General features: G+C 42.0%; 1 protein-coding gene across 1 annotated transcript in view; it reads left to right on the forward strand.

Moving 5' to 3' along the window:
* BOP1 (BOP1 ribosomal biogenesis factor) overlaps window positions 1-12,061 on the forward strand; it is a 1,722,797-nt gene that overhangs the window by 1,342,780 nt on the left and 367,956 nt on the right. The window lies entirely within an intron of this gene.

The raw sequence follows: 12,061 nt of genomic DNA on the forward strand, positions 1-12,061 counted from the left end.
TTTTTTAGTTAGATTATTAATGGCCCCAGGCTTTTCGTAGCGGTTTAATAATTTGAAGATTTTCATTTTTTTTTTCTTCCTGAATGCAGACTGTCTTCTACTTCATTTGGACATTGTCACCTGATTACTAAAGCTTCTGTTTTGTTGTGCAAGGGTATTGGCTGTCTGTGGCATTGTGTCTTAGTCTTTGAATGTATGACTGCAACAAATCACTCATACTGGCAATCATGATAAATGTGTACATTGTCTGGGGAAACGGCATCTTTATGAATTTTGTAATAACTGTGCTGGGTTCAGTGACGGTATCATTAGAACAACGAGAAACATCTTCCTTGTATTTGTTAGAAGCAGAGGTTAAGAAAAAGTCTGAGAAAGACTCCTTTCTTCTATAATTTGAGTTTGGACAGTTCTGAAATTCCTTACAGCTTTCTAGTTAGGTGTAGCTTTTCTAAACCACAGTCCTTTCTTTGTTAAATTGAAAAAATCATTAAGCAGTAAGCGAATAAAGTTAAACTTGCTGTGTTCACATTAGATTTTTGCTGTCTTCAACAGGTTTAGGCTGCCACCATGGAAGGTTCTACCAAAGTCTGAGCTGGTAACGTGGTAACAAGTTGTGCAGCAGGTCACTCTCCTCCATCCATTACCATCCATACCCTGAGTTAACTTTTTTAACCACTCCACTTTAATGGTCCAATTTTATTTTGCTGTTTTGTGGGACATACTTTCCTTGGTTTTCCTTAAGACATTCAAGGCTTGCCTTGTACTTGTGTTTCTGCTTAGGCCCATTTTGAGGGATCCATTTACTTCATGGGACATCTGGCTTTAGCAGAACTTAAGTTCTCTTTCCTGGAAACTTTGGGTTAGTGGTTCTGTTGCCCAAAAGAATACTGGAGCTGTAGGCACTTTCTTTAAAGCCCTCTTGTGTTATGTTTCATAAAGATAGTTTTCCTTGGATTAGCCTTCCTTTTATGTCCGAGTTGGTTATGGTAAACAAAGTTTTTGTTTTGTTTATAATTCTTTTTGGTGTAACACACTGTTCAAAACTGAGAAGTTGCAGGTACAGTAAGTCAAAAATCCAGACGACAGAAACTGCTTTGCAATAAAACCAAGGTTTATTTTACTAAAACCATACTGGTTATACACACAGCAGCCAATAAATATTTAAAAAACATAAGTGCTTTCATTCCTAGAGTGAGTTTATAAGGAACTTCATCAGACAGGTTAAAATCAAACATTCATCTCTTTAAAAAACATTCAAGTTATCACATCAGTTTAGTCGTCAGTGACACACCCCCAGAACAACCAATGATAACTATTGAACCAAGACACACCTCTAAATGTATCAAGGTGAATAACCCTGTTTTTCACAGCAAAAAAACAAAACAAAAATAATGTGTAAGATAAAGTAAGCCATTGCTGAAAAAATCATAAACACTTAGACTACAAACAATTATTATCTTTTTAGTGCTTTTAATTTCAAAAGGATTTTAATAGATAAAGCTTCATTTAAGCCAGGCCAAAACTGTGCATTCAGTCGTAACTGACAAGCAAGCTCAGCTTTTTCTAAAAGTAATGGCCAAACCCCTCCCCTCTCAGGAATCTTTAATACTTCCAAAATAATAAACTTGAAATCATGACCATACATATTAATAATATGTTTACCCAAGGCGTTAATCTCTTTCCTAGATCTAGTATTCCTCAGATGTTCACTCATTCTGTTTTTTAACTTGCACTCTGTTTTGCCCACATAAAAACATGAGCATTGGGAGCAAACCGCACAATAAACTACTTTCTCTGAATTACAAGAAGGTCTACCATAGATTCTAATTTTGAAGTCATTAATCGTGACCTTACTACCTTCTAGAATGTAGGGGTAATACACAGAAGCTCCACATTTGTGCATAGCTCCTATTCTTTTTTGTTCACATTGGCTCTCAAGAATGCTTTTGAAATTCCAACCCTTTTTATATACAAAGGTGGGTTTTGTCCCCATATAATCCCTTACTTCCTTCTCACTGTTCAAAATACCCCAGTTTTTAAGTAGTAGGATTTCCTTCAAATAATGGCTATCAAGAACTTTCAGTTTTATTTTTTAATTATCCCTTTTTATAAGGAACTTTGCTGTATTCTGGGCTGTGTGTAGTTCCTGTGTTGGCCATTGCCTTACTTGGATAGAAGGAAGTTTCTGAGCTCACCAGTGGGAGTGGGGAGCCTTGAGCAGCCTATCTGTCCCTGGGGGAAGTGACCTCAGCACTTGAGCTGTAAATCATTGGTTGCTTTGGACCATTTCTAGCTCTTTTCAAGTTCCCTGTATAAAAATCCGCCTCAGGCGTTTTTCTGGCTATATACCCAAGCAGAGCTCCACGTGGTCCTGCAGAGGGGTCCTGGCAACAGAGAACTGAAAGAAGCGACCACTTTCCAGATTTAAGTATTTTTTGGCTTTTTGTATCTGCATTGTCCTCTCTGACTTTCATTTAACTAGATATAACTGTTTTTGTGTCTATCTGCTGATTTCTGAAGTATCTGCACTTAAAAGTAGCATTTTGGTCGACTCTGGTCGATTAATACTGTTTTTTTGTTGATTTAACTGCTGAGGCTGCCCACTAAAGTGTGCTATCCTGTGTAAATCAATTTTACTGTTTGCTTAATTGCATTTCTGTGTGCTTTCCTAAAAAAACAAAAAAATACTCCTTGTTTTCCCGCCTTTGCTCGACTAGTTAAGACCAGTATACAGGCTTTGCTGTATTCTGGGCTGTGTGTAGTTCCTGTGTTGGCCATTGCCTTACTTGGATAGAAGGAAGTTTCTGAGCTCACCAGTGGGAGTGGGGAGCCTTGAGCAGCCTATCTGTCCCTGGGGAAGTGACCTCAGCACTTGAGCTGTAAATCATTGGTTGCTTTGGACCATTTCTAGCTCTTTTCAAGTTCCCTGTATAAAAATCCGCCTCAGGGCGTTTTTTTCTGGCTATATACCCAAGCAGAGCTCCACGTGGTCCTGCAGAGGGGTCCTGTCAACAGAGAAGTGAAAGAAGCGACCACTTTCCAGATTTAAGTATTTTTTGGCTTTTTTTATCTGCATTGTCCTCTCTGGCTTTCATTTAACTAGATATAACTGTTTTTGTGTCTATCTGCTGATTTCTGAAGTATCTGCACTTAAAAGTAGCATTTTGGTCGACTCTGGTCGATTAATACTGTTTTTTTGTTGATTTAACTGCTGAGGCTGCCCACTAAAGTGTGCTATCCTGTTTAAATCGATTTTACTGTTTGCTTAATTGCATTTCTGTGTGCTTTCCTGAAAAAACAAAAAAAATACTCCTTGTTTTCCCACCTTTGCTCGACTAGTTAAGACCAGTATACAGGCTTTGCTGTATTCTGGGCTGTGTGTAGTTCCTGTGTTGGCCATTGCCTTACTTGGATAGAAGGAAGTTTCTGAGCTCACCAGTGGGAGTGGGGAGCCTTGAGCAGCCTATCTGTCCCTGGGGGAAGTGACCTCAGCACTTGAGCTGTAAATCATTGGTTGCTTTGGACCATTTCTAGCTCTTTTCAAGTTCCCTGTATAAAAATCCGCCTCAGGGCGTTTTGTGGTTGACATAAGCAGCAGCGGTTATAGAGGTTTAAACTATTTCTGGCTCCGCCAAGTCTGCCCTTCAATTTTTCCCTTAGAAGCTCTACTCAGTCTATTTAGCTGTATATATTAGCACTTGTTTTTGGAACTTCTATCCTTAGCAAGCACTCATAATAAAATAAGCACTCTTATCCTAAAGTAAGCACTACAGGCATCCACTACCCCCTGTGAATACCCACTTCCCTTAAAGGCACAGCACTCCTTATAATATTCTAGTATGTCGAGTGGTAGACCACTAGCATCCTCTCTTGTTCAGCTGGTTAATCTGGGAATCTTAAGACAATGTTACAATTGTCTCATGTACACAGACAACCCTCTCCTCCTTCCTACTAACACATATACTTGTGAGAGATGCAACTATATAGCCAGACTGGAGGCTGAACTCTCTCAACTCAGGACTGGCAAGACCAGACAGGAAGAGAAGGTACCCACACCCGAAGCAAAACCGGTCACACATAAAACCACCACTACTACAAACCAAACACATAAGAACACAAAGACATACTGGAGGCTCTTATAAAAACTTACCAAAACAACAGAGGCCTCCAAAGCAGACACCCAGAAATACACCCCACAAAACGCAACACCTACAACACATACCTCAAGCAACAGGTGTGTCACACAATCACAGCCCCTAAGGCAAAACACTATGCCAGAGACATTAGTAATAGGTGACTCTATAGTCAGACACACCGACGTTCCACTTACCAGGCTGAATAAGGAGAGGGTAACGGTGAGCTGCCTATCGGGAGCAAGGATCCGCCACATTACACACGCACTCAGGTCACTCCAAAGCAAGTACAAGTATGATGCAGTCATTGTCCATGCTGGTGTGAATGACCTGAGACGTTCCTCCCTGGACTACATGAAATGAGACATTGAGGAGCTCTCCGATTATGTAGCCCAGACTGGTATGACCCTGACCCTGAGCAGCATCCTGCCTTCAACAAGAATGATGCCTCAATACAAAGACAAAATGATCAGTTTTAACAATTGGCTTAATCTCTGGTGTCATTCTAGGGGATCCAATGTCTGTCAGCCTGGGATGACATGCTGGATAGGCCACGTTGCCAAGGGATGGCTTGCACCTGTCACCACTGGGCTTCCGGATACTGGCCAAGGCTCTTGCCATCCCCATAGTGCCTTTTTTAGGCAATGCTCAAAAGACAAATCAACCTCCATAAAAACAAAATGGAAAAAATTAAGGGTAATGCTGCTCAACGCCAGAAGTCTAAATCTCAAGATGCAGGCACTCGAAGCACTTCTCAGTATGGAGAACATCGATGTCTGTGCAGTAACTGAAACCTGGTTCAGGGCTCCTGAGAGCACTCCAGCACTACCAGGCTATACCTCATATCATGCGTTTCGGCCACAAGTTCCAGGCCGAACCACAAAGGGAGGGGGAGTGTCCATTTTCATAAAGGACACCTACACCTCTCGATTGGTGGCTACCCATGAAGCATCAGAAACCATACAAGTTTTACTCACCATAGGCAAAACTGCCATACAACTGGTCGCATGTTATAGAACACCCTCCCAATCCCAGGAATCCCATCAAGCATTCCTGAAAACACTGGAGGATATGAATGTCACACCAAACACCATCATATTGGGTGACTTCAACTACCCCAACATAGACTGGGCCCACTATTCTAGCCCTAACACCCTAGCCCAAAGATTCCTGGAATTCATTAACTCAAATGCTATGGAACAACTGGTCACTTCTCCTATGAGGAGAGATAATATACTTGACCTGATTATCACAAACATGGGGCCCAAATGCTCCGCACTGGATATAAACCCCTCACTAGTAAGATCTGATCATAAACTGATCACGTTGGATGTACATATCCCACCCCACCCCAGAACAAAAAGACTACAGTGAAAAACTTTTCAAAAGCTGACTTTGCTCCTTAAGTCAGAAATGATATCCTTTAAGCCTACTGGGTTAATGGAAACCACATCCCAAAATGCTGAATCCTTCACAAAAGCCTTCTACGGACATCTCCAAGAATGCATGGATCAAGCAATCCCAACTAAAACCAAGACCCTCTCCACCAAGGGAAAACGCCGGTTTGGTGGACCCGCTATAAACAAACTGTACAACAAAAGAAGGAAGCTACTGCAGGACAAAGCCAAATCCCACAAAGGAAAGGCTTCCCTGATCAGCACAAGTAAGAAACTACGTTCTCTCATAAAAACATCTAAAGCAAACTTTGAGAAAAAGATTGCCAAGGATACCAAAGACAATCACAAGGCCTTCTTCAATTATGTCAGAACCTTGGGAGGAAATTCTCAGATATGCTCTGAGTTAGTACACAACGACAAAAAATTCACTGACCCTACCGATATTGCCAATATTCTGGCAGATAGGTTCAGTGCAAATTTCTCCCCTCCCTCACCCCTAAAGATGAAGTAATTATCCCTGCTGAATGTAACCTACCTGTCATCACAGACATACAGGTGAAATCAGCACTCAACAAAGCAAAAAACACAGCATCTATGGGACCCGATGGTATCCCGGTTGCGTGTTACGTGAACTTCAAGATGAACTAAACCCGCACCTAAGAACGCTATTCAATCTTAGCCTCACTACAGGATATGTACCTGAACACTGGCACACAGCAACAGTGGTCCCACTCCACAAAGGGGGAAATTCTACTGACCCTGGTAACTACCGCCCCATAAGTCTGACCAGCCTGGTCTGCAAGGCTATGGAAAGAATCATCATGGAACTCATAAATGGCGACATTGGGGATCTGCAGACCCTTGATCCCACCCAGTTCGGTTTTGTAAAGGCAGATCCTGCCTCTTAAACCTGGTTGACTTCTTCGAGACAGTCACTAGTGCCATCGACGAGGGCAAGGCTGTCCACACTGCCTACTTGGACTTGGCTAAAGCCTTTGACACGATACCACACTCTGGCATCATAGACAAGCTCAGCAGCCTAAATGTAAATCCATGTGTCACAAGATGGGTAGCAAACTGGCTAAAAAACAGAACCCATAAGGTCAAAATTGCTGGAGCCATGTCAGACTCAAAACCAGTCACGAGTGGTGTCCCACAGGGCTCAGTCTTGGGACCACTCTTATTCGGCATTTACTTCTCAGATGTGAAAGCAAATATGGGAGGATTATGGCTGACAAAGTTTGCAGATGACTGCAAACTGGGTGCCATAGTTGATTCACCTGATGACACACACATCCTACAGAAAGGTCTCACTGAAACAGACAACTGGTGCCGGAATCATGGCCTCAAACTTAACGCCAAAAAATGTATAGTCATCTCCTTTGGGAAAAACAAAGTACCCACAAATTATCACGTAGACAATAACCCATTGAATACGGAAGAAGTAATCAGAGACCTGGGGACTCGATAGTGACCTCTACTTTGACAACCATGTTGCCAAAGTGGTCAGAAAGACATTCTACCTTGCCCATCTCATCATGAAGGGATTCTCATCCAGATCAAAGGAGGTCATTGTACCTCTATATTCCTCCCTTGTCAGGCCCATGATTGAATATAATGCTCCATTTGGGATGTATCTCACCCGGCACATGCAACAACTGGAAAGACCCCAGAAGTACCTCACCAAGAGGATCATAGGTCTCAAACAAGTGCCTTATCCAGCTAGATTAAAGAAACTCCAGCTCTATTCAGTAGCATACCGCCTGCTCAGAGGTGATTTGTGCCTAACATATAGGGCCATGTCCAACCAAGAACTGATGGACATGCTCCATCTCAAAAATCCAAATCCACCAGAACCACGCTGAGCTAAAGATTTCAACCTCTGCACAAATATGAATAGGACATGCTGGAGGGATAGATTCATAACACAGAGGTTACCCATACTCTGGAACAAAATCCCAGTTCATGTGAGACAGAGCCCTTCATTGGCACTGCTCAAGAAAAATCTCGATGCATGGATGGGAGATCGCAAGTTTACCCCGGGAGTCACCTCAGTGTCACTACTAGACAGAGGTATAGTTTACTAAATAATGGGGTCCCACATGTGTCACTACCCGAGAGGTGCAACTATATAATACGGGGTGGCGGAAGCCACATCACTGTTGGCTAGGCTTATAAATGCCCCCGGGCAGATAGCCTAGTACACTACTATGAAACTATGAAAGTTGAATGAAAAATACGTGTATATTCATATTTATTATTAATAAAAAGAGGGTTCTGTGTGATAGTTTTATACAAGGCCAGCATAGTAATTCAGTAGTTTCCTCATTATGTTGGATGACCAGTTCCAAATATTCAAACCCATACTTGTCAAAAAGTTGCAATAATTTCCTATGGAAAGCAGAGTCAAGAACAAGTCCAGCAGGGAAACGCCGTAGGCGTAACCCTTTAGGAACCACTTTCATCTTTAAGCATTTTTTAAAATAAGCAGTGTCCAGCTGCAACTTCTTAATCTTTAGTAAGTTATGATCAAATTCTACTAATTTATCATTAAAACTATCCATGACACCATTTGGGCCATCATTAAACCCAGTACTCCTTTTTAACCAGTCATTCAAGGTAAGGAGAGTGTTCCCCCACCCCACTGTCATGTTGTTCGCATTAAGCCATGTGTCAGTACTAATCTCATCCATTGTTAGGGTAGGTCTTGCAGTAAGATGCTGTACCACATTCATCACAGGGTTAGTTTCAGAAGTGGTTTTTGCCACCATGTCCTGGGAGTGTAAATTACAATTCTCAAGTACGGATAATTGTGACAGGGGAAGTTGTTCTAGTCTTTCCATCCTTTTGGTAACTTATATTAAAATGGTCAAATCCCCACTATATTCTTCCATTTGTGATGAACATGACTGCAGGTACAGCCAAGGGAAGGAGGAAAACCATCTGAAGCTGAGAGGCGCCCATTCAAAAGAATGTCAAACTGACCAAAAAAAGGGAAGCTTGGGGGCCATCAGGGCCAAAACACTATAAAGGAACAAACATGACTCGAACTGTACTCTACTCCTCAAACCCAAGCCCAAATGCACCTCCTTTGTACAACACCTTCACAAAAAATATGGAGTTGTCTTGGTTTTTTCACCCTCAAAACATAAGAATCGCTAAGGACACACTGGTCCTAAAAAAAAAAAATATATATATATATATATATATATATATATATATATATATATATATATATATATATATATATATATATATATATATATATATATATATATATATATATATATATATATATATATATATATATATATATATATATATATATATATATATATATATATATATATATATATGTATATATATATATATATATATATATATATATATATATATATATATATATATATATATATATATATATATATATATATATATATATATATATATATATATATATATATATATATATGTGTATATAATTCCCCAAGTACTAAAGGAGCAACATTATGTACTCAAGCCTGTTTTGTTTCAACTTTGAAGACAGAGGACACTTGAGAAGAGTGTCAAACCAGAAAGAAGGCTTTGGATGTTATTCAAAGCTGTTTCTAATAACCAGTAAAGATGGTCCTTTAAAACCCTTTTGTAGACTTATCTAATCTAAACAGATTTCTACAAGTGCCAAAGTTAAGAATTTTAACCATGCAGACCGTACTGTTTCTCTTCCTTTAGGCCTTTGTCACCCTATATTTGAAAGACAGTTGCTTATGTGTACCCCTAGGCAGGAAACTGTCAATACCAGAGATTCAAAGCAGGGGGTTCTCAGTACTATTTAACTTCCTTACCCCTTGGTTTATCTGTTGCTCTCAGCGTGTTTGCCAAATGTCCTGCTCCATTAACTGAATACTGTTGAAGGGCACCTACATTTACCCCTGTCTGGTTGATTGCTTAATTCACTGCTCCACTTGAGAAGGGATGCAGATTGTGCTGTTGTTCACCTTGGTTTGATTCCAGAAATTATGTCTCTGAATCTTCCCAAATCACAGCTAAATACCTGTCAGAAAGACCAGCTTCTGGGAGCTCTCTGTCACCACCAAGCAAGAGGATATTCCTTTCCTCTGAGAAAGTACTGTTTCTGGTCCTGTAGTTCACTGCTATTTAACAGCAGAAGCAGTAGGAACCAGGGGGATAGCTCTGGACCTTGGAGTACATGGCATCCATAATCCTGATGGCCATTCTATTAAGACTGAGGTGGGAAAACTGCAGCAGTACCTGAGGAACAGGAGATGCCAGTTTGCAAGCTTCATGTAGTACCCCATTCCTCTGCTGCTTTGCATTAAGGGAACTGTTGTGGTGGGCACAACTGGTGAACCTTTGCCAGGAGGAGTCCAGTTTCAGCTAGGCTTAAATACCTAGTTGCGTGCCACAGAGTCGTCAGACCTAGACTGTAGGCTTGCTAGGGGAAACTGAAGATCCAAGAAATAAGGGACAACACTCAGAGGAAAAAAAACACATCAACACCAAATAGATGATGCGTATAGTTCTGATTATAAAAGCCTTCAAACAGACCCAGTAGAGCCAGGGTCCCGAGACATAGTCATAAAGAATACAGTAGTCTTATGGTACATCAGCAAGTGGGGTGACCTACTCTTATCTCTTGTGCAAGATGACCATGGAAGTATTGTTCCTAGCCCTGGGTTCACGAATAACCCTTGCGATACCTTGTATTCCATGCCAGGAGAATGTCCTAGAAGATAAGTTGAGCAGAACAGAAGCAGAACATCATGAGTAGATACTGAAGATGGGCATATTTCTGGACTCGATCCACAGGTGGAGAGAAAGATCTTTATGCTTCAGAAGGTAAACAGCTAAACATTTTGCACAAGGCCACCAGACAACACATGTCTTATCCAGCATATTGTTGGAACAGTCTGTATAGCTTTCATCCCATCCCTGTTCTCCTCCGGGTAATTCAGAGGATAATGGAAGTTGGGTCAGAAGTCCTAGTCACAGCACCCTTTTTGCAGCGATAGTACTGCTTCTGTCTCCGACTAACTTGGTAATGAAGGAAGCTTGTTCCACGGATGTCCTTCAAGGATGCATCTGCAGTCCTTACAAATGGGTTGTCCTGTCATCAGGCAGCCCCTCGGTCGGCCGGATTCCAAAGTCTGGGTCTGGCTTCGGCTGGTGTCGCACTTCACCCGACGTCATTGCGGCAGTTTTCGGGTATAAAGGCATCAGCCGACGCCATTTTCCTCAGTCTTTCTTGCCGCGTGGCCAAGCAGAAGCTGTTCGCAAGTGCCGGTCGGTCAGATCCAGAGATTACTACTACGAATACTACTTGAAGACTTCTATAAAGCTAAGTACCCCGTTGGGGACTCTTTCTTGCCTCAGCCGATGTCAGAGAAAGTTAATAATTGTTTATCTTGTGGGAAACAAATGCCTCATAAAGATTTCCACTCCTATTGCATACATTGCTTAGGCCCAGACCACGACGTAGCAGCATGTCTAGCCTGTGCTTCTTTTAACCGACGGATGCTTAGACGTCGCTCGGACTTTGCTGAACAGATTTTCGGCTCCGATTTTGCCTACATTATGCCGTCGGATCCTCCGACTACACAAATAACCAAAAAACGCAAAGAAAAGGACCGACACTCGCGGTCCGCGGTTTCGGCTGAAACCGCGGTTAAGCAATCCACGAGTGTCTCTGTTTCGGCCGAAACCGAGCAAGCGGTTCTTTCTTCAGCAGATAACTTGCCTACTACTGAGGCCTCTTCTGTACTGGTAGAAACGGCTTCTGAAATCCAGCCTTCTGTTGCGATTTCACAGGATTTATCAGACACCATTCCACTAGATATTTCTAGCCCTGCACGTGGAGCTGCTAGGCCTCCTCCAGCCATGTCTATTAAGGCCTTTGCCAGGGCTAAAGCAGCCAAAACTTCCAAACCTGTGCCTGCCAAGCCCCCCTCTCACAGGCCCAGCACCAGTTCCCATATGCTTTCTTTGGCACAGGATCTCATCACTTTAATTCGTGGATCCCAGCCTCATCCAGACAGGGCCTCTCTCCCTCCTCCAGAAAAGAGGCCTAGAGCAGAGCCCCCTGAGCCAGTAGCCACAGATGATTCTTCTGATGATTCAGATCATACAGACCCTCCTGAGGCTTCTTATTCTCCTTACGAAGACTCTGATGCTGAGGAGTCCATCCCTTCAGCCTCTCCTCCTGAGGAATTTTCCTTTGGGGAAACCTTGCATGCTATGAGGGAACAATTTCAGTGGCAGGGCCAAGATTTCTCAGACTCTAGAAAAGGCTTAGGACCTTTCTACACTTACCACAGCATAGGCCTTTAGCTATTCCTCCAGTTCTATCTGTTGTTGATGATGCATTTAATGATGCTTGTACTACTCCTGATACTTTACCTCCGGCTCCTGCTAAACCTGATAGGTACTACAGGGTCCCGGACACTCATCACCACTTATATAAGGCCCCTTTTGCAGATCCAGAGACTATCTCCCAGGGCCCTAAAGCTGTAG

This window comes from Protopterus annectens, chromosome 3.part1, assembly GCF_019279795.1.
Source record: "Protopterus annectens isolate FY-2018-M chromosome 3.part1, PAN1.0, whole genome shotgun sequence".
Taxonomy (NCBI): Eukaryota; Metazoa; Chordata; order Ceratodontiformes; family Protopteridae; genus Protopterus; species Protopterus annectens.